Source organism: Cebidichthys violaceus, unplaced genomic scaffold, assembly GCF_023349555.1.
Source record: "Cebidichthys violaceus isolate CVI_PGR_0920_01 unplaced genomic scaffold, fCebVio1.0.p SCAF_1, whole genome shotgun sequence".
In the NCBI taxonomy this organism is placed as follows: domain Eukaryota; kingdom Metazoa; phylum Chordata; class Actinopteri; order Perciformes; family Stichaeidae; genus Cebidichthys; species Cebidichthys violaceus.
Window position 1 is genome coordinate 18365089 of NW_027176262.1, and position 19612 is coordinate 18384700.

The 19612-nt window shown below is 39.6% G+C and overlaps 1 protein-coding gene across 2 annotated transcripts in view; it reads right to left on the reverse strand.

Moving 5' to 3' along the window:
- Window positions 1-3048, reverse strand: part of gpr4 (G protein-coupled receptor 4) — a 44691-nt gene extending 41643 nt beyond the window's left edge. The window contains exon 1 of one of the 2 annotated variants that reach the window (XM_068713200.1): window positions 2786-3048. The gene's annotated coding sequence lies outside the window, so the exon portion shown is untranslated. Of the gene's footprint in view, window positions 1-2781 lie in introns of both variants that reach the window. The other variant, XM_068713207.1, reaches the window with a different exon arrangement.
- Window positions 3049-19612: the final 16564 nt, after the last annotated feature.

Consider the following 19612-nt stretch of genomic DNA (forward strand, 5'->3'; position numbering starts at 1 on the left):
GGAGTTGTTTGATTTCATATCCGTGCAGCATTTAGTCCCCCCCCACCACCCTGTTTCTTTCTGAAGTGGCAATAAGAAACGGAAGACTCTCGCCAGGAAGCGATCCTTCAAAGACATGTCACTTCGTAAACTGTGTTCTCGCATGATCCACATCTTTGCCCAAAGAGAGCAGCGACTTTACCACGGAGGCACAGAAACGTCACTTAACACGTGATGAGCATGCAAAGCTGCAGCCTCCTTACTGTCACAGTTTGTTTATCATCTGTTTTTAGGACCGAGAAACACATGAACACAACACTGTCGAGCAGCAGATCTAAGAGCTGCAACTTTGTCCGACTGCTCTATAGGCAAGTGAATGCAGCACAACTGCAATGGCAAGACAAAATAAAAATCTGGATCATCACATTCTGTTTGTCAAATGCTTCCATCGCGATTTAGGTAATTTCATATCTCGATGCTTTCTGGTAAATCAATAAGTAAGTAATCTATATGAAATAACCACGTGGTTTTATATACTCCTGTGTAAATTAAATAACTTAAGTACGAACTACAAACTCAAGTGCAAAATAATCTTTTTTTTGAGTAATTTGAGTTGGTATGTGCGTATACATTTTGATCATGTAATTGTGCATCACAACATCTCGATATCTGATTTCATCACGATGTGATTCAGTTGAAAGATGATAAATTATCGTATTGAATTTCTAACAAGCCCAAGATGGGCAGTGAATGAGCTACGACTTGAACTGACACAAGCTGTCTCCTTCAAATTTGACGGTGATTTAATGTGGAACCCTTCCAGCTTGGTTCAACACATAACAAGCTACGTTCTAAAGCGTTCTGCACAGCACCAAAGCTGGCTCTGCTCTCATCTAAATGAACCTTTTTTCTGGTCCCCTGCACAGAGCGAGATATAGTAGGAGGGGTCCAGTGACACAGGCGGCTGATTTAGTTGTACAGTCTCATGATTTATTAATTGTCTGCAGTCAAAACCCCTGGAGCTGTGGCAGACACACAAGTGCCCAACTGTACTGTACCATTAGCGCTTCCAGCTCATCCCCTCATCCACTTGCTAATGCAATTTGACTTGCTTTTGCAACAAGTTAATGGGAGCAACAGAAAAAAACAAAACAGCCTGCTGTGTGAAGAGTGTAAGCGACGTCCGATGTAGGAGACAAGCCGAGTTCAGATGCAGCGGAAAGAGCAGAGATGTTCTCTCACAGCATGCTCTGTCTTTTCCTTTGATGGTTTAAAACCCCTCTGACCACAGTTCATCATGTACAGAGAGAGCAGTTTTGTTCACTTACTGTGGTGTATTTTATCCACACCGTAAACACTGAAGCAGCATGTGACTGAATGTAATGGGATGTGAATACTCTGACACACTAACCTAATAATTCGACCGCCAGGAATAATACTAACAACTACTGAAAAATAATAGATAGATAGATAGATAGATAGATAGATAGATAGATAGATAGATAGATAGATAGATAGATAGATAGATAGTCAGGTAGATAGGTAGATAGATAGATAGGTAGATAGATAGATAGATAGATAGATAGATAGATAGATAGATAGATAGATAGATAGTCAGGTAGATAGATAGATAGATAGATAGATAGATAGATAGATAGATAGATAGATAGATAGATAGATAGTCAGGTAGATAGATAGATAGATAGATAGATAGATAGTCAGGTAGATAGATAGATAGATAGATAGATAGATAGTCAGATAGATAGATAGATAGATAGATAGATAGATAGATAGATAGATAGATAGATAGATAGATAGTCAGGTAGATAGATAGATAGATAGATAGATAGATAGTCAGGTAGATAGATAGATAGATAGATAGATAGATAGATAGATAGATAGATAGATAGATAGATAGATAGTCAGATAGATAGATAGTCAGGTAGATAGATAGTCAGATAGATAGATAGATAGATAGATAGATAGATAGATAGATAGATAGATAGATAGATAGATAGTCAGATAGATAGATAGTCAGGTAGATAGATAGTCAGATAGATAGATAGATAGATAGATAGATAGATAGATAGATAGATAGATAGATAGATAGATAGTCAGGTAGATAGATAGATAGATAGATAGATAGATAGATAGATAGTCAGGTAGATAGATAGATAGATAGATAGATAGATAGATAGATAGATAGATAGATAGATAGATAGATAGTCAGGTAGATAGATAGATAGATAGATAGATAGATAGATAGATAGATAGATAGATAGTCAGGTAGATAGATAGATAGATAGATAGATAGATAGATAGATAGTCAGGTAGATAGATAGATAGATAGATAGATAGATAGATAGATAGATAGATAGATTTAGCAACTGCTTTTTTCGTCACTTTCATATTCCTGCAGTGACATATATAGAATATTAAAAACAGCAGATTTACTCTTTATAATCTGTTAAAGTATTCGGTCAGCTAGAATATTACTATGACAAATCGTGCAAGATTAAAATATGAAAGCCCACATTATATGACATATTTAGTACTATATTAATATTACTATAATTCAGTGTTGTTGTTTGTTAAAAGAGCTTTTAAATCCACCTCTTATTAAGTGAGTGTCCTAGGTGAGTAATGAGTCTAAAAATACACGTTTACGCCCACATTCCCACAACGTACACGGAGCGGAGTTCTAGCTCTCTGTGGCAGGTGCCGGTTTCACTTGCACTTCTTCCTCTCTGCGTGTGAAGAAAAACTGTGAAGAGAAGAGACTGAAAGGCAACAACAACGTACTCACGTTCAGCTTCTACAGTCAGCGATGTCACCTCTCAACCACAGCGCGTATCCATCCAGAGAGAGAGAGAGAGAGAAAGGTCCTTCCACTTCATTCAACCTCCGTGAGAAGAAAAAACCCGCTCAGTAGTAGTGGTGAAGGTGGTCAGTTTAAACAGCCTCCACAGCTCAGCACAGTGCGGACAGAGCGGCTACAGCCAGCAGACTGAGAGACACAGAGAGAGGAGGGAGACAGAGAGAGAGAGAGAGAGAGAGAGAGAGAGAGAGAGAGAGGGCGGAACAGTCTTCAATTCAGGCACAATGCCTCTTCTCTCTCTCTCTCTCTCTCTCTGTCTCCCTCGCTGTGTCTCCCTCTCTCTCCCTCTCTCTCTCTCTCTCTCTCTCTCTCTCTCTCTCTCTCTCTCTCTCTCTCTCTCCGGTCTAACGGATTGGAAACTATTGGACAGATGAAATCTAAGACTTTTCTTGAGTCTGTTGTACTTTATGATCTTTAGTTCAGGTTGAAAGTTCAACTTTGACTGATGAAAAAGCTGAGTTTCATGTTTGATACATATGTTTCTGTGGTTGGAGGAGTTGTATTATTTCTTGTTTGTTTGGGTTGATGACGTGACAGTGATCTGTTCTGGATCAATAAAAGGATTTTTAAAAACAAAATAAAAAAAATCTCTCTCCCTCTCTCTCTGTCTCCCTCTCTCTCTCTCTCCCTCTCTCTCTCTCTCTCTCTCTCTCTCTCCTCTCTCTCTGTCTCTCTCTCTGTCTCCTTCTCTCTGTCTCTCTCTCTCTCTCTCTCTCTCTGTCGCTCTCCTTCCCCCTCTCTTTCTGTCTCACACACAAGCACAGAAAAGTAAGTACAAATCTTGTTTTTCTCATGTCTGTGCGCTCTCACATGAGGTTTAAGCATTAACAAGAAAGATGCAATAAAATAAATGTACGTGATTGTTGATCAGTTCTTAGCCCTGAAAGTCAGTCATATTACGGCTAAAAAGGCTAAAAGATGAAAGCAAGATAGTTCAGCCTCCAAAAAGTAAATAAAAGATATTGATTGAGTATGTTGCACAAGTCTGGACCAACTAACCTATTGACCTCATTATCATTTAAAGGGCCAGTGTGTCGATTTTCATGGGGACTTATTAGCAGAAACGGAACATAGTATTCGTAATGTTTTCATCAGTGAATAATCACCTGAAACTAAGAATCTGTGTTTTTTGTTAGCTTAGAATGAGCGCTTCATATCTACACACAGAGACCGCCATGTTGCACCGCCGTGTTCCTACAGTAGCCCAGAACGGACAAACCAAACACTGGCTCTAGAGAGAGCATTTCCCATTTATATGTTACCATTTTAGTTCTCCGACATGCTTGTGAAACTAGGGTAACGTGAGACTCAGAGTGCAACACCGCGGTACCTCCAGCCGCCGTCTGACTTCTGTTGCTTCTAAAGTAGAGATACGATGGTGAGTGATGGCTTCTAAACAAGAGGTTTTTTTCAGTCTTGGAAAAGGAGGAGTGAGGGCTATTCAGTTAGTTGCAACCTGCAACAACACCACTCAATTTCACCAAACCACACTGCCACTTTAATTGATTAAATACATTGCACCAGTCTGGACCATAGACTGTATATAAGAAGTGGACGTAGTCATCGTGACGTCACCCATTGGTTTGTGATGTGCCATTTTGAAGCCTTGAGTTCTGCCGCCATCTTTGATTACGGCCGTCGCCATGTCGTTTTTTTTGCAACCAATGAACAGAAGAGTGACGTAGAGACGCCGTATACGTCTCTGGTAGCAGCAGCAACCTGTCAATCACAGTAAGCCTGCCCTAAAGTATACTGTTTTATGGTCTGTTTGACTCTAAATAGACCATAATTTACTAAATGATCATCATGCTGTATTGAAGAAGACTTGAAACTAGAAAATGAGACCATAAACTCATGTTACTTAGGTAATAAATCAAGTGAGAACTAAAGTTATTTTCTCATAGACTTCCAAACAATCAGACTTCTTTTTACAACTGGAGGAGTCGCCCCCTGCTGGTCAGTAGAGAGAATGCAACACTTTTGACGATGTGAGGAACAAAGAGATAAGTGATCTAACATGGTTGCTATAATGTATTAATAATCTATGACCGATAGTAATTTTTACAAAACTAGTAAAAAAAAATGTCATTCTTTATTGACATAACTAAAAACAATGGTTAGCATGAGGGTTAGATATACATTATCTGTAGTCAGTGGGCGAAAAGATGTCAGTAGTCCACGGTCAGGATTACAGATGTATGAAATGGGTCATTTAGCTGCAGATATGCTTCTTTACACCTGATAGGAGACGGTAGAATAACAGCACTGGTGTGCATGAAGTTAAATCTTGACAGTCCATGAATCTCCCTGGCAACAGATTCCTCGCCGGCCCATCTGGAATCTGGAGGTGAAAGACGATGTTGTGGCGAATCAGAAACTGGTTTCTGTATTTCTCCGAATGGGCTCTCCATCTGATCACACTGCGTGAAACCTGGAGGAGGCTGTCTGTGTGGTGCTTCGCCCTTCCTGCTGTGTTTCCGTTAAATGACAGTTCAGAGTGTTTCAGCCTGCAGGAACGAGGTTAGGGGAGTTTCATGTCCTGTTTATCCTGCAAAGCTGTAAATGTGAGCCGTGTGCTGCCATCAGTACTGTGAGTTTCCTTCACAAGAACGGAGATGTTTTCCATTCCTTATTCCTGAATGTACGAGCTGTTAACTGTACCTCGGCGTGAGTTGCCATGTTTGCAAATATTGTTCCTTGACAGAGCCGCTGATATAATTTTTATTTGGCATCTTGTCCTGGTGAAATCAGCTCCTATGGTAGAGGTGGGCTAAAAGAAAGATATTAAAATGGTGGAAGTTGTTGCATAAATGTCCACAACTCCTTGAAGGAAATGTGTGGCCCCTAAGCAGCCTCTAACATGTCTTTGTTATGCTCCACTACGTTAAACAGCTAGCCACTATAACTTTTAACGTCTGTCAGTGGTTTATTTGCGGGTAGTTAGTAGGGATGGGTATCGTTTGGGTTTTTTCCAATACCGGTGCTAAAACGATACTTTTAAAACGATACCGGTGCCTAAACGGTGCCTGAACCGATACTTCAAAAAAGAAGAAGCACAAAACGACGATTGACGACATTAAAGAAAGGCTTTTTTTATTGCCAAGGCAAATTTTTTTCTTCAAATTTAACAATATATTAACTGTTTAAAGTATACTGTAAATATAAATAAATACAAACACTTGGCTTCAAACTACAGCTTCAAACTTCAAACAATATATTAACTGTTAACAACAGTTTACAGTATACTTAAATAAATATAAATTAATACAAAACACACACACTATAGCTTCAAACTTCAGCAATTCTTTTGCAGAAATATGAGCATATTTGCCTTCTCTGGCAAAATACGACACCTCTCCTGACTAATTGCATGTCCTGCACAGGAGACAACCCTCTCAGATGGTGTCGATGAGGCCTCTACACACAGGTATGAATTAGTGTATTGGACAGATCATCCCTGGATGGGGGTCGGTAGCGAGGATTGAGGATTGACTGTATAAAATAAATTTGAGGATATTTATTAGTTTTTTTGACGAATTGTCTTAATGGAACAGATTTTATACAAATATTGTTTTCACATCACTTTTTTTTTTACCTGAACCATGGAGATTCCACTGTGGAAAAAGAATGCAGTCCCTTGACCACACATTTGGTCACAGACCTGTGGAGTTCCTCCACCTTCTCTTTTGTTAAATGAGCCTTCTTTGCCAAGGTGAATGGGGTCACTGTTGAAGCTGGAGAGCCAAAAATATAAACATAAATAATGTTAAATATTTTACAGGCAACAGAAGCATCACTGAGCATGCCATCACTAGTTTCATTAACATTACACTGACTTGCTATGATGGCGGCAGGTAGCCTACCGTTTGCTAGTAGCTAGCTAGCTAACTTAAACATGGTTATAATGCCTAATTTATAATTTGTTATTAGGCCTACTTTTATAAAATGCAAGATTTGCAATCAACGTTACATTACTAACCTGAGGTAAGGCTGCTGTTGTCGTCATCGGTCTCCACTTTTTCAGGGTTGGGACCAGTCTTCCCATCGCCGGGGCCAGGGAGGCCCACACTGCCCGCTGATGTGCTTGGCATGGGCTCATGCTCACACAGGCAGTCGAACACGGTGCACGCCTTTTAGTGCGAAATACAGCCACACTTTTGACCGTTTACCTTTCGGCATTTTCTTTAAAAGGTTGATGGCTAGCTAGCTACTGTAGCCATACAAACGGTAGGCTATCGTTACCTGCTGCCAGGACGGAGTCATCAGAGTAGTGTAACGTTAACTAGAGCAAGTGAGGTGACGCTTATGTTCGCTGTAACGTCCGTTTTAGGCCACCAGTGGCAGTATTTCAATCGGCTCAGGTACCGAAATGAAGCACCGAGAGTATTTCAATCGTCTCAGGCACCGAAAGGAAGCACCGAAATCTGCGTTGCGTTTCGGTCCGGTAGGCACCGGTCGTATAGGAATTGGCACCGGTTTTCGGTACCCAACCCTAGTAGTTAGTAGTGGCCTTATCAGAGTTTTTTTTGTTGTTGCTGGAAACAGCTCTGAAAACAACACTGATGAGAGTGCTGAGACCAAAGACAGTCTATAATACAATAATAAGTGGACGTAGTCATCTTGACGTCGCCCATTGGTGATTTCTCTGTCACCATCTTTAATTACAGCCGTTGCCATGTTGTTGTTTTTTGCAACCGATAAACGGAAGTTACCATATTTGGAATGCAGAGGAATGATGGAGAGACGGTTCTGGTAGAGGAAGCGACCTGTCAATCACAGTAAGCCCACCCAAAAGCATACCCCGCTTTATGGTCTATTTGACTCTAAATGGACCATAATTTACTAAATGAACACCATGCTGTATTTAAGAAGACTGTAAACTAGAGATTGAGACCATAAACTCATGTTTCCAATGTTTACTGAGGTAGTAAATCAAGAGAGTCATTTTCTCATAGACTTCTATACAACCTGACTTATTTTTGCTACTGGAGGAGTCGCCCCCTGCTGGCCATTAGAAATAATGCAAGTTTATGACACTTCCGCTTTGGCTTCACTCGGTAGAACCGAAGGTTGCCTCCTGGCTGAGACCTACACTGTAACAAATTAACGTAAATTTACGGTGGATTTTCAATGGTATCTTACAGTATTTCATAATAACTGTAACATACAGTTAAATGTTCATCCCTTGCATGTAAATGAACAGTTAATGCCGTCAATTAACAATAACAACAGACTACCCTAATTTAACAGCATGATACAGTATTTTTTGTGAAGAGGTGGATATATGCATCTCTATACAAGTTCAGTGAATCACAATCCATCTACATCGTACTGTCTATTGTAGGTTAATGTGTCTGTAATGACGATATAACATTTTTATTATTCAAACTGTTCATTGCCTAAAAGTCCTTTTTGAGTGACAAGACATGAGCCACTGCTCCTGAACGTGACTCTGGACACAACAGTTTCAGTTCATCCTTCTGAACAACAGCCATGTGGAGATCAACCGAGGAGCTGAGGTAAAGTTAAGCTTATCATCCGAAATTCAAAGCCTCCATTATTGTTTTGTCTTCATGAATATTGAACTGTTAACATCTCAGATAATGTTTCACTAGGTCTGTTTCATTACATCAGGTTGCTAATCTTGGCAGAGCTAACGCTAGCTCTGTAACGTTAGCTATCTTGAGCTCAAGTAGCCTTAGAAAGGTTAGCGAGCTAACAGCATAGCAAGTTAAGTTAACATTAATAAAGTTAATCACCAATTACAGTGTTAAGATGTAACGTTAGTAACCTAACTTGTGTTTACTTGTGCTCTTATTGAACCGACTGTAGGACCGCAAACAGGACGATTATCAAAATGGAGAGAGGACCAGAAATCACCGACGATGAACAGTTGAGGTAACTCAAACAGTAACATTATGTGTGTGTTGTCCCAGGAGCAACATTAAAACCAGATCAAACTCATTTTATTGTTGAACGTTAGTCCATTGTGGTCCATTGTCTTAGCTTAATTTCTTCACCTAATGTAATCAGCCCATCACATAGCTAGCATCACATAGCTAGTCTGTTGATTTAAACTGTATGGTATTGTTGTATTAGCTTTTTGTAAAGACTTGCACTGATATGTTCACATATGTGAGGCACATGCAAACCCACAGTTGTACACCCAAAGCGTTTCACTCTTAATGCTATTTTAATTCAGTGTTACACTGTTGATGCTAATGAGTTCAGTTAAGCTGTTCATTAACGATTTTATTAGTTTATTTGTTTTCTTCTAAATACGCAGTACATTGTAAGTTTTGTGATGTAATCCAAATGTCCCTTTATTATTTGAGAACATGTAATAAACTGCAACAATTATGTATTGAATGTCTATTGCGATTATTTTATATATTGGCAATTAAATGCAAAAGTATTGGGTTGTAGTACCCTTTATAAATAACAGTAACATTCTGGCACATACTGTAAAACCCAGTCCTCCTACTATCACGTACCGTGATCCAGTTTACGGTAAGATACTGTAAAAGTAAATTACCGTAGTTTACAGTAAAAAAAAAAAAATGAATTACTGGTGTCCCTGCTGCCAGTAAGTTACCATTAAATTACAGTGAAATAATTTAGAGTGTAAAAACAGTAAAGTTGCAAGCTGTAAAGCCAAAACAATGTGCTGAAAGATGCTAAACCAGACCTGAGGAGAACTGCATCATGGGATAATAATTCTGGGTGGTTACATCGTGCGTAGCTGGTGTGATCCCATCATGGGATGAAGCTGAATAATGGATAAGTGCAGCTTCAAGGTTAGAATATGCTGAGGTTACGGATGAGTAGGGGTTGGGGTTGGACAAGGTGAGCCTCCAGGAATCAGTGTAAGTCAAAACAGTATTTTCACAAGTGAGTTTGACTTGTTGTGATATCTCTTTCAAAGGTGTGTGTGTGTGTGTGTGTGTGTGTGTGTGTGTGTGTGTGTGTATGTGTGTGATGTCTAAATTGCACTCAAGTAGAAGCCAAGCTCACTGGTGTAAAACATCTCCCAGCAGTGAACTCATCATGTCCCCATTAAAACACATTAAAACTCCATCCAGCTCATTTACTCTGTCTTATGGAAAGTAGGCAGCGCAGAGCCACTGTGTGATTTTCCAGACTTACAGCAGAGGATCTGGCTCTGAACACTTTTTTGTCTGCTTGAACAGAACCCTTTAAATTGATCTTGTTTTATCAAAGACTGAGTGGAAATTTTCCACCATGGCGTAATTAAACACACTGAATACTCTCAGGAATATCGGAGGAATGCTGTAGTGACGCGATGAAAGAGGGTTAGGCGATTAGGGTGGTCACTGTAAAGTCACAACGTACAGCAGACACAAAGTATGTCATAAAGGATTTTAATATATCTAACAGCACAATGAAGGTGACAAATAAACGACCAAGATGATAATATATTCGCAACTGTAGGCACAGAAGAGACCTGAAGAGTTATATAGAAGATGTATACTTTAGTTGCAGCCTTCTCCATACATATTTCTTTTTCTATATCTGTCTTTTTTTTATAAGCATACGGTTCAGTATTGAAGTGAGTAACGGACATTCCTACAAAGTTATACTTAAACTTCTGCTGTGAGATCGGGCTTCGCATAGAATGTACTGCAGGTACCACAGTCTCACTGAGTATCTACACAGAAATGTATGACCTATAACTCGTATAACCTTCAAGGAAAATGAAGTCATATTAATCACGTCATGGTGACGACTGCGTCTTCCTGCACCTCTTGGGATTCTGCCGTGTCACGGGTAATAAAAGTTCAAATGAACGACAGCCGACTTACATCACAGTTTCAGGGTCCTAGCTTTGTTCACGCTGTCACGGCTTACTGGGACACTATAAGGAGCTATAACGGTTCCACCTGTGCTTTTCCCTGACTAGTCAAAAAGTCTGCTGCGTCAAACCTGTCCACTAGTCACACCTGATCACTTTTCCCCCAGTCATCTGGCCGTTGCTCCCTCCTGCGAAGCCGCTCTTAGTTCAGTCATTAGCTCCCCACTATAAATAGACCCACTGTTCGTCCTTCTTGTTTTTTATCATTAATGATGCCTACAGTACACAGCCATTGTGTTCCCTGTAATCCTGCTGTTTCTTCCCGCTCCCAGTCTGCTCCAGTATGCAACCACTTCCCACATTAAGGACTGAGCTGTGACAGATCTTTAGGATCGGGATCAGATGTCCCTCTCAGTGGACTGAAAAACATTTTAGGACGGTGCTTATGTTGTTTTGGTGACATGCAAGATTGGTGACAGTTCAAGTCAATGGATGAAGTAATCTCTCCAAAATCCTCTTACATTATCTCACTGAAGTCCCTCTGTATCCCTAGTGAACTTTGTCACTGTTCAAAGGTAGTGGTGGAATGGAACTAAGTACATTTACTCAAGTTCTGTACTTAAAGTCCCGGTGAAACATAATATTTGTACCAGTGTACAGTTACAGGAGGGATTCATTGTATTTGATTGGACCACTAACAAGTGGGCGGGCTTAGAATGCAGCGTCATGCGAAGCTACAGAGGATCTCTGTCTCCCTACGCACCTCCCTTCATCTCAACTTTAAAGTACAAATTCAAGGTACTTGTACTCTACTTGATTATTTTCCATTTTATACTTCTCTTTCACTCCCTCTCAGAGATGTACTTTTACTCCACTACTTTTGTCTAAGAGCTTTTGTTACTTTGTTTTCTTTTTTTTTTAAACCACGTAACTCTGGATGTGTTGATGTTGAAAGTTTGAGATAAACTGAGGCATGAAGTGTTCCTTTATGTGTTGAGCTGTGTGACTTCAGCTAAATAAACTCTTTAAAAAGCCTCTTGGCTCAGCTGGAAAATGCATCGTCACAAAGCTGAAAACACAACTGTTTTTATTTTTTAGAGATACGTGTTTCTCACAGGACAGCGACCCTTTAGAATATGATGCATTGCTTTGATGATGCTTTAAATTGGTAGATAAAGGAGTTAAAAACATCTAGTGTCAGTGAAATGCAACAAACACATTAATGCAGCAGTAATATTAATCCAATATAGTAAACTTCTGACGGGGAACATTCTGCTGCACAATGACTACTTTTACTTTTGATACTTGAAGTATAATCACTTATAACAATCATGTTTTTGTTATCTTAGAATGAGCCACTTTTATCTACATTCGTGAACACGTCATGACAACGTTATAATTGACCTTCGTCCAATACTCATGTTCACTGAAGGCATCATAATGTAACTAAACAGAACTTTCATTCGTTAGCCGTTAGCGGTGCTGCCACTGTCGTGTCAATTTAAACACGGATTGGTTGTTTACAATGTAACATTATCAGAGATCTCCTGATTGCACATTTTACTGAATATAGGCAGATAACGATCATCACGAACTGTATTTCACACTGTGATGGTTAAAATGTGTAATTAATCTGCGGTAATGTGCGTGCCAAACCGGGGTGGGTCTGTTACACCACTAGTGTAAATACTTCCTCCACAGCTGCAATGACGTCTTCTCACACTGTACAAAGGCTTTTATGTAATATTTTCAACTCTGTGCAGTACACGTGACATCATATAAAAACAGTGTGCTCACTTCAACATGTGCCTGTTAGCATGTATCCACACCTATCGACATGTGCCAACTCTGTTTAGACAGGTGGCGTCCGCCGAACGCCGAGTGGATCCAGGAATCGGCACCATGCGGAGATGAAAGAACCAAACTTCTTCTTCATCGCTGGGCTTCACACAACACTTTTACTGTCTGTGAGGTGGGCGAGCCTCGAACAATGCTCTAAAAATGCAGAACAGTCATTTGGAGACCCGGAGAAGGGTGGTTCCAGGTATTTAGGTTAGTCAGTTGGTTGGTCTGGATTGAAATATCTTAACAACAATTGGATGTATTTCAATTAAAGTCTGGTACTGACATTCATGGTCCTCAGAGGATCAACCCCAAATGACGGTGTAAGCCTTGTTGAAATCTGTGCAACAGCTACAAGTGCAGCTGTCCGTGACACTGTGTGAAGCTGTGTGGGTGCAAACAGTTTACCATTGAAGTTTACTTTGTTGTATCTTCACGTTTAGTTTGTTTAGGATCACACTGCTCAAGTTCAAGGAGGTCTGAGCTTCCTTGAAGTCATTAGAGACAAACTGCTGCCTTGACTAACATATTCCATCATGTTGAAGGAACACGTGTTTTACAGCTGAATTCATTGCTGGTTTTTATCCATGCTTTTGCCGTTTGTTTTTCACAGGTGAAATGGGAAAAAGTTTAGGTTTTTAAACACAATATAGATTTAAGTTTAAATATTGCAAATGTGATATGCACCTGCACGTATTTCTATAGCTGTAGAGATTCTGACATAGCAGTTACACTGGAACACTATGTACATAAAAAATGGTTTTCTTGCAGGGGTTTTTTCCGCTCTGTGGGACAACCAGCAGACGCCCCATACATCAACATGTTGCTCAACGGGCCGTTGGCAGCGCCTCAGACGCCCTGGCGGTGCGGAGAATAGCCTGTAAGACACAATCTGCATTCTTGACCTTCTCCCCTCCCTCTTCCTCTCCTCCCCTCCCTCTTTCTGACTTTGTATCCTGTTCTCTCAGCTTTCTCCATCTTTCTATCTGTTTTCTTATTCTGCTCTTTTTCTCGGCCCAGTTTTTCACACAGAACAACCTACTGTTCATACCGCTCATCTGTATGCGGCCACACATAAACGTGAAGGTCTGGTTCAGGAGGTGGGGCTGAATGATGTGAACAAATATTCAGAGCGCAATTGACACTTTCTCATGCCTGGTTTGCTAACGCTAACACTTCTACACTACATCGTATTCTCAAAATGTTACCGTGCACCGCAACAATGTAAAACCTTGAACAAAAACAGTACAGAAAAAAAAACAATCCAATACCGAACGATAGACCCACAAGCTCTCTGTTGCCAAATCTGTTTCTTAAGTCACTGAGCTATCACAGCTGTTTGAGGTGCCTCACGTCGAAACAATGAAAGGTGCTGTGAGATTCTACAGTGTGTTTTCTGCAGATTCTCCTTCCTTGTTTCTTATGATGGAATTATTTTAGGCCCAAAATCAGAACTTGGTGATGTTCAGGGAAACGTTGCGCGTTATGGTGTTACGTTATGGCTGTCACTTGAACATAAACATGTGTGTGTCGTTAAGGGGCATTTGCTGAAACAGCTGATTCATTATTCTTTGGAGGTTGATCTCCATGAAATATGTACTATAAATTCTATATACACAGCACTATATTTAAAAGGATTGTGTATTTTGTTGATAGGGACAATAAACCAAAAGTACATAGATTCCAATACATTTAAAAGTGTTGTCTAGGTCACACAACTTTAAGAAAACTCACTTCACTTCAGTGTGTTAAAGTATGCTTTTGTAAAACTCAAGTTTTAGTCATTCTTTAACTCTCTCTCTCCCTTTCTGTGTCTGATATTGTTAGGAAACTGTGTCTGGAATATTAATTGATGTTTGAATTATACCAAACACAACATCTTGGCAGACGCCGTGGTGTATTAACTAAACTGCAACACACGCACAGATGATAAACTGTGATGTGATGCAGACGTTCTGTGTGCGAGCTGCCAATAAACTTCCAACAAAGCCGGATGTTCTATTTTGGTACTTGCAATACCCTGAGAAAGATAATTTCTCAGGGTATTGAGCTGAGTTAATTAAGAATTCAAGTAGTTTTATATACTTGATGCTGTGAACCAAAAACATGAATGGAATGTTGTTTTTCTAAATGCTTAATTGTATTAATTGAAATGATTTTTGATGGAATCTAGGATCAAATCTTTTTCATTAGAATCTATTATTATTATTATCTGTTATCTCTGACTGAAACTGCAGTCAGCTGACTTTGCTGCAGAATTTACCAAAAATAAACGACACAACAACAAATGATCTTGTGCTAATCACTTCTGTTGTAATTCACTCAGTAGTGCCTGTGACATTTACCTGCATGAAATAACAATCAACCAACGTCATCATTGTCATTGTCAGTCTCATAAGTCACCAGGAAAAAATGTTGACTTTTTCTGCAAAACCATGGACATTTTTTTTTGCATTCAGTCAGAGCAAATGATGTAGTACAGCGAGTGACACACAAAGCAAGTACTGTATATTGAGGGACCATTTCTGAAAGTTACGTGGTAAAATAGCGAGTATAACAAGCAAGAAAGTCCTCTAAAGGTGAGTGGGTCAAACTATCATATGGATTTGCATAAATTTGTATGTAATTCTGTTACGCTTGTTAGGTAACATTATGTTACACTACGTTACATTACACTACGTTGCGCTACGTTATGTTACACTACGTTACGTTATGTAACGTTGCGTTACACTACGCTATGTTACGCTGCGTTACACTACGTTATGTTACGCTACGTTGCGTTATGTTACGTTGCGTTACACTACGTCACATTACACTACGTTACATTACACTACGCTACGTTGCGCTACGTTATGTTACATTACGTTACACTACGTTACGTAATGTTACGTTATGTTACACTATGTTATGTTACACTGCGTTACGTAATGTTACGTAATGTTATGTAATGTTACGTAATGTTACATAATGTTACATAATGTTACGTAATGTTATGTAATGTTACGTAATGTTACATAATGTTACGTAATGTTACGTAGCGTTACGTACGTACAATGCCACATTTTTTTCTGGTGACTAAAAAGAGGCAACATTTTTCACTTGGCCTTTGAAATAACAACACCAAGCCTTGTTAGTATAAAAGGGAACTGTATATCAGAAGCATTAAATGGTATCACTGTTGTTGATACTAAATCAAATTCCTCATTATGACCTTTAAAGGAATACACACTTTTTTTGGAAAGATCAGCTTGTTGCTCAACTGAACACTCATCAGGAGAAGACATCAGGCAGCTAGTGTTAGCTCAACAGGGATACAATTAGAACACAAAGAAGCTTTAAATGTATGAAATCTTCGTGTCACAGAGTTTATCTGCAGTGCTGTGGAGGAGGCTGTAATATGAACATGGTTTGCAGTAGGACACAGAACAGCAACATATACACGTAAAACGATTAATGTGTAAACATATTTATCTCATGTATACCATGAACCCAAACAAAGACTTTATCTGATTTTTTCTTTTCCATCATTAAGGGAAGAAAGCTTCAATACACTCACATATTTGTGTTTACTGAGAAAGTTGCTCAGCTTTCGGACACAAATAATATATAAACAGACTTGTCTTAGCTTATTTTGTTTTGTTTTTCCCAAACCAATCAGTATTGAGTGACAAAGGCTTCGGTGGGGGTTACTTAGAGCAGAATGTTACAACCTGTATCGCTGTCTCATCCACGCTTGGAGCCATTTTCTTAGTAATCTTTCTTCTGCAAAAATAAGTATCTTGTCACCTCTGGGCTCATGGCTTCTTCTGATCATGTTGTTAGAAAGTATACTTATTTTAAGCCAAACAATAATGTGTTTCCTTGTCTAACACTAACAAAGTAGTTTTGTTCCCTAAACCTAACCGCCACCTTTTCACAACGTTAAGGGCTGGAGGCTTCTGACCAAGAGAAGATATGACGAGAAGAGATGATCAAGTTGGGTTGAAAAATTCCACCTTTAATGTTGGGAAAGTTTGTCATAAACATGGTGAGCATTTTTCGCATCGAAGCATGAAACATGTAGTTGCCATCACAGGTAAAACATTTTCAGCATGTGTCCTTTCATTGTTTCGGTCCCACAATAATAGTCTGTGTTTGCGTGTGTGTGTTTGTGTGTGCATGTGTTGCAGCCTCAGGGTTGTACATTTTGTGGTCAAGACCCCAGACTGTCAACATATCCCATCCTGTGTTATTTGATTAAGTGTCTCTGAGAACAACTCAGGCTGTTTTCTGTTCTCACGACTCGTCTCCCATCAGAAAAAAAAAAACCTAAATCTCCAAAGCTTTTCATCTGTTTTATGTGTTTTAACTGCTCTTGTTACAAGAAGCCTTTTTTGTTGTTGTGACAATTAATCATTTTAAAGGGGCAGGACTGACATTTGTTACATTTGTTTGGATCAATACTTTCGAAAGTCATCTCGGTTTCTGTCCGCTCCTTTCCCCTGAGCTGATTTATGCCAAATATATTGTTACTCCGTTGGTCCCAGCAGAGAGGAACTTTGAGTGTGACTGCATTAATCTTCTCTAATAAGTAGCCTACTCCATCTCCCTGTCGTTCCAGTGAAGAAAAAGGTAACCAGAGCAGACTGCTCCTTTTCAATGAAAATCCATAAATCACAGCCCACGTCGAGACTGATTTACATTAAATACACTGCACTGCTTGAGTCCCCTTCTTCTGTTTGCCACAAATACAGACTGTTATTTCCTCTACTTCTAAATTGCAACCACACCACAACATTATCACCATCTACAGTTCGGTACTGTCATAATTAAGAGTAGTCGTCACGTGGCCCCAGTGGCTGCTGAGGGGAAAATTAGTGCTGGAACAATGCTGGAACAATTTCCTAATTAACTCATTAAGTTAATTGACAGAAAAAATCAATCTACTATTTTAATAAACACTGAAATGTTAACGGCATTTATTAAGCAGAGATGTTAAGCATTCATATTCATACAGAGGTTTTTACTTGAAAAATAACCTGCTATATTCTATGATCACAACCTGAATTTTATTGTATTACTCATCACCAGGTGACGAATAGGCAGAGGTTTTCCAGACCATGAATTCTGATAAGCTCTTGTCTGTGTATGTTCTGAAAGAAAACTACGCACTAACAATATATACTGTGCTATGTGATTGTCTGAGAGAGAGCGTCATGAGTGGATGTAAGCCCAGAGACGGCTCTCAATGATGTGTTTATGTCCACTATTTAGGGAATGTGGATAAGCAGTTGTTTGCAATGAATCTTCCACAGATGATAATTTGTATGAAAGCTGATGGGACGGTGGAACGTGCTGCTGGTGCAGCGCTAACTGGTTGCGCTATAATAAAATAACAAAGATTGTTGTCGAGATGAGGTGCAACTGTAAAGCCCTTTTTGGGTCACAAACCAAACCTAAGTAACCTTAAGCAAAACATGGAAGCTCAGCCTGCTTCTGCACTGATAAACTAACCCTGCCCTCTGGGGGAAATGCATGCTAATTTCATTGAAGCACAGAAGGACCCTGAGTAAGCAGTTGATCCAGAAACGGTGTCATTTCAGTGCCATTCTAACTGACTACAGTGCTTGCTACTAGCTGTTGGAGAGCTGTCTATGCTTTGATAGTTTGTCGTCTTCGGTTTTACACATTTTCTTTACAAATAGAAACACTAAACTGTCATCCTTCATATTTACTCTTTCTTTTATTAAGACCTGCATGTTGAAGAGGTCAAAACTTCAGCAATACTTGTAGTATATAGAACAACTTAATTGCTTGTGGATGACTCAGATGAAGTCCACAAGCTGAGACGCGTTGGTCTTACAATAAAGTTGTTCGAATGAAGCCACCGACAGACCTCCTGACTATAGACTTACTCACAAGACTTTTCTCCGAAGCTGGCGGCATTCCATTTGTCTAAGCCTTTCTTTGTCTCATGTGCTTCTAGGATATTCCTGTTATTCAATGAAAATGTGAGAAACGATGCAAAAAGGCAACAAATAACCTTTTAAAGTTCGTCAGTTCTCACTCGCATGTACCTCCTTCTTTGTTGATTTGTGGAATTGCCAGTTTTCAGTAAATAAATCTGACTTCATCCCTGCTTTACTTTCGAGTTCTATGTTAAAAGCCGACCTGAAACTGTTCAGAAAACACCCTGGTTGAGCTTTCTGCCAATATTTATCGCAAAATGTAGTGGAAGTTTAAAATTGGTTGTTAAGTCATCCGTTCTCATCTTGCTGGACCTGTTGGGAGCTTTCGACACTCAAGATAAACGCTATCATGTTCCTTAATGAAAGCAGAGGAGAGTGGCACTCAATGACAAGAAGGCAATTAATTTACAGTAGAAGAATTCTACGGCTCTGGTAGCAGCAGTGACCTGTCAATCACAGTAAGCCCACCCTAAAGCCTACTCCTCTTTATGGTCTATTTGACTCTAAATGGACCATCATTTACTAAATGAACATCATGCTGTATTGAAGAAGACTTGAAACTAGAGAGTGAGACCATAAACTCATGTTTACAATGTTTACTGAGGGAATAAATCAAGTGAGAAGTAGAGTCATTTTCTCATAGACTTCTATACAATCTGACTTCTCTTTGCAATCAGAGGAGTCCCCCCCTGCTGGTCAGTACAGAGAATATAAGTTTTAAGACATTTCCGCTTCACTCGGCAGAACCAGAGGTTGCCGCCTGGTTTGATTCAGCAGCTGGCTGAGTTGTACCTGTGGAGGTTTGTGTGTTCACAGCTACCAGATTTCATGAAGAAGGACTCTGGTAATAGTGCACCGGCTTGATTAGTTGGAACCTAATGAGCGAACATACAGTTGATGCTTTTCAGATATCTGTTGGGTTTAGAAGAGTGAAAGTGGTATCCAGAGTCGGCTGCTGACCCCATATTTCCCAGTTACTCTGAGCATGATCCTCCCCTCCAGGAGAGATAAACTTCAATTACCTTCTAAATGCTAAAACACCAGTAACATGGTTATCTTTCATCCTTAAAGAGGGTTAGTGTGCTCCCAGGAAGCCCTAGTGTTGCCTCTTGTCCTCTGTGTCACCCTCTTCCTAAAGGTCAATGTTTATTG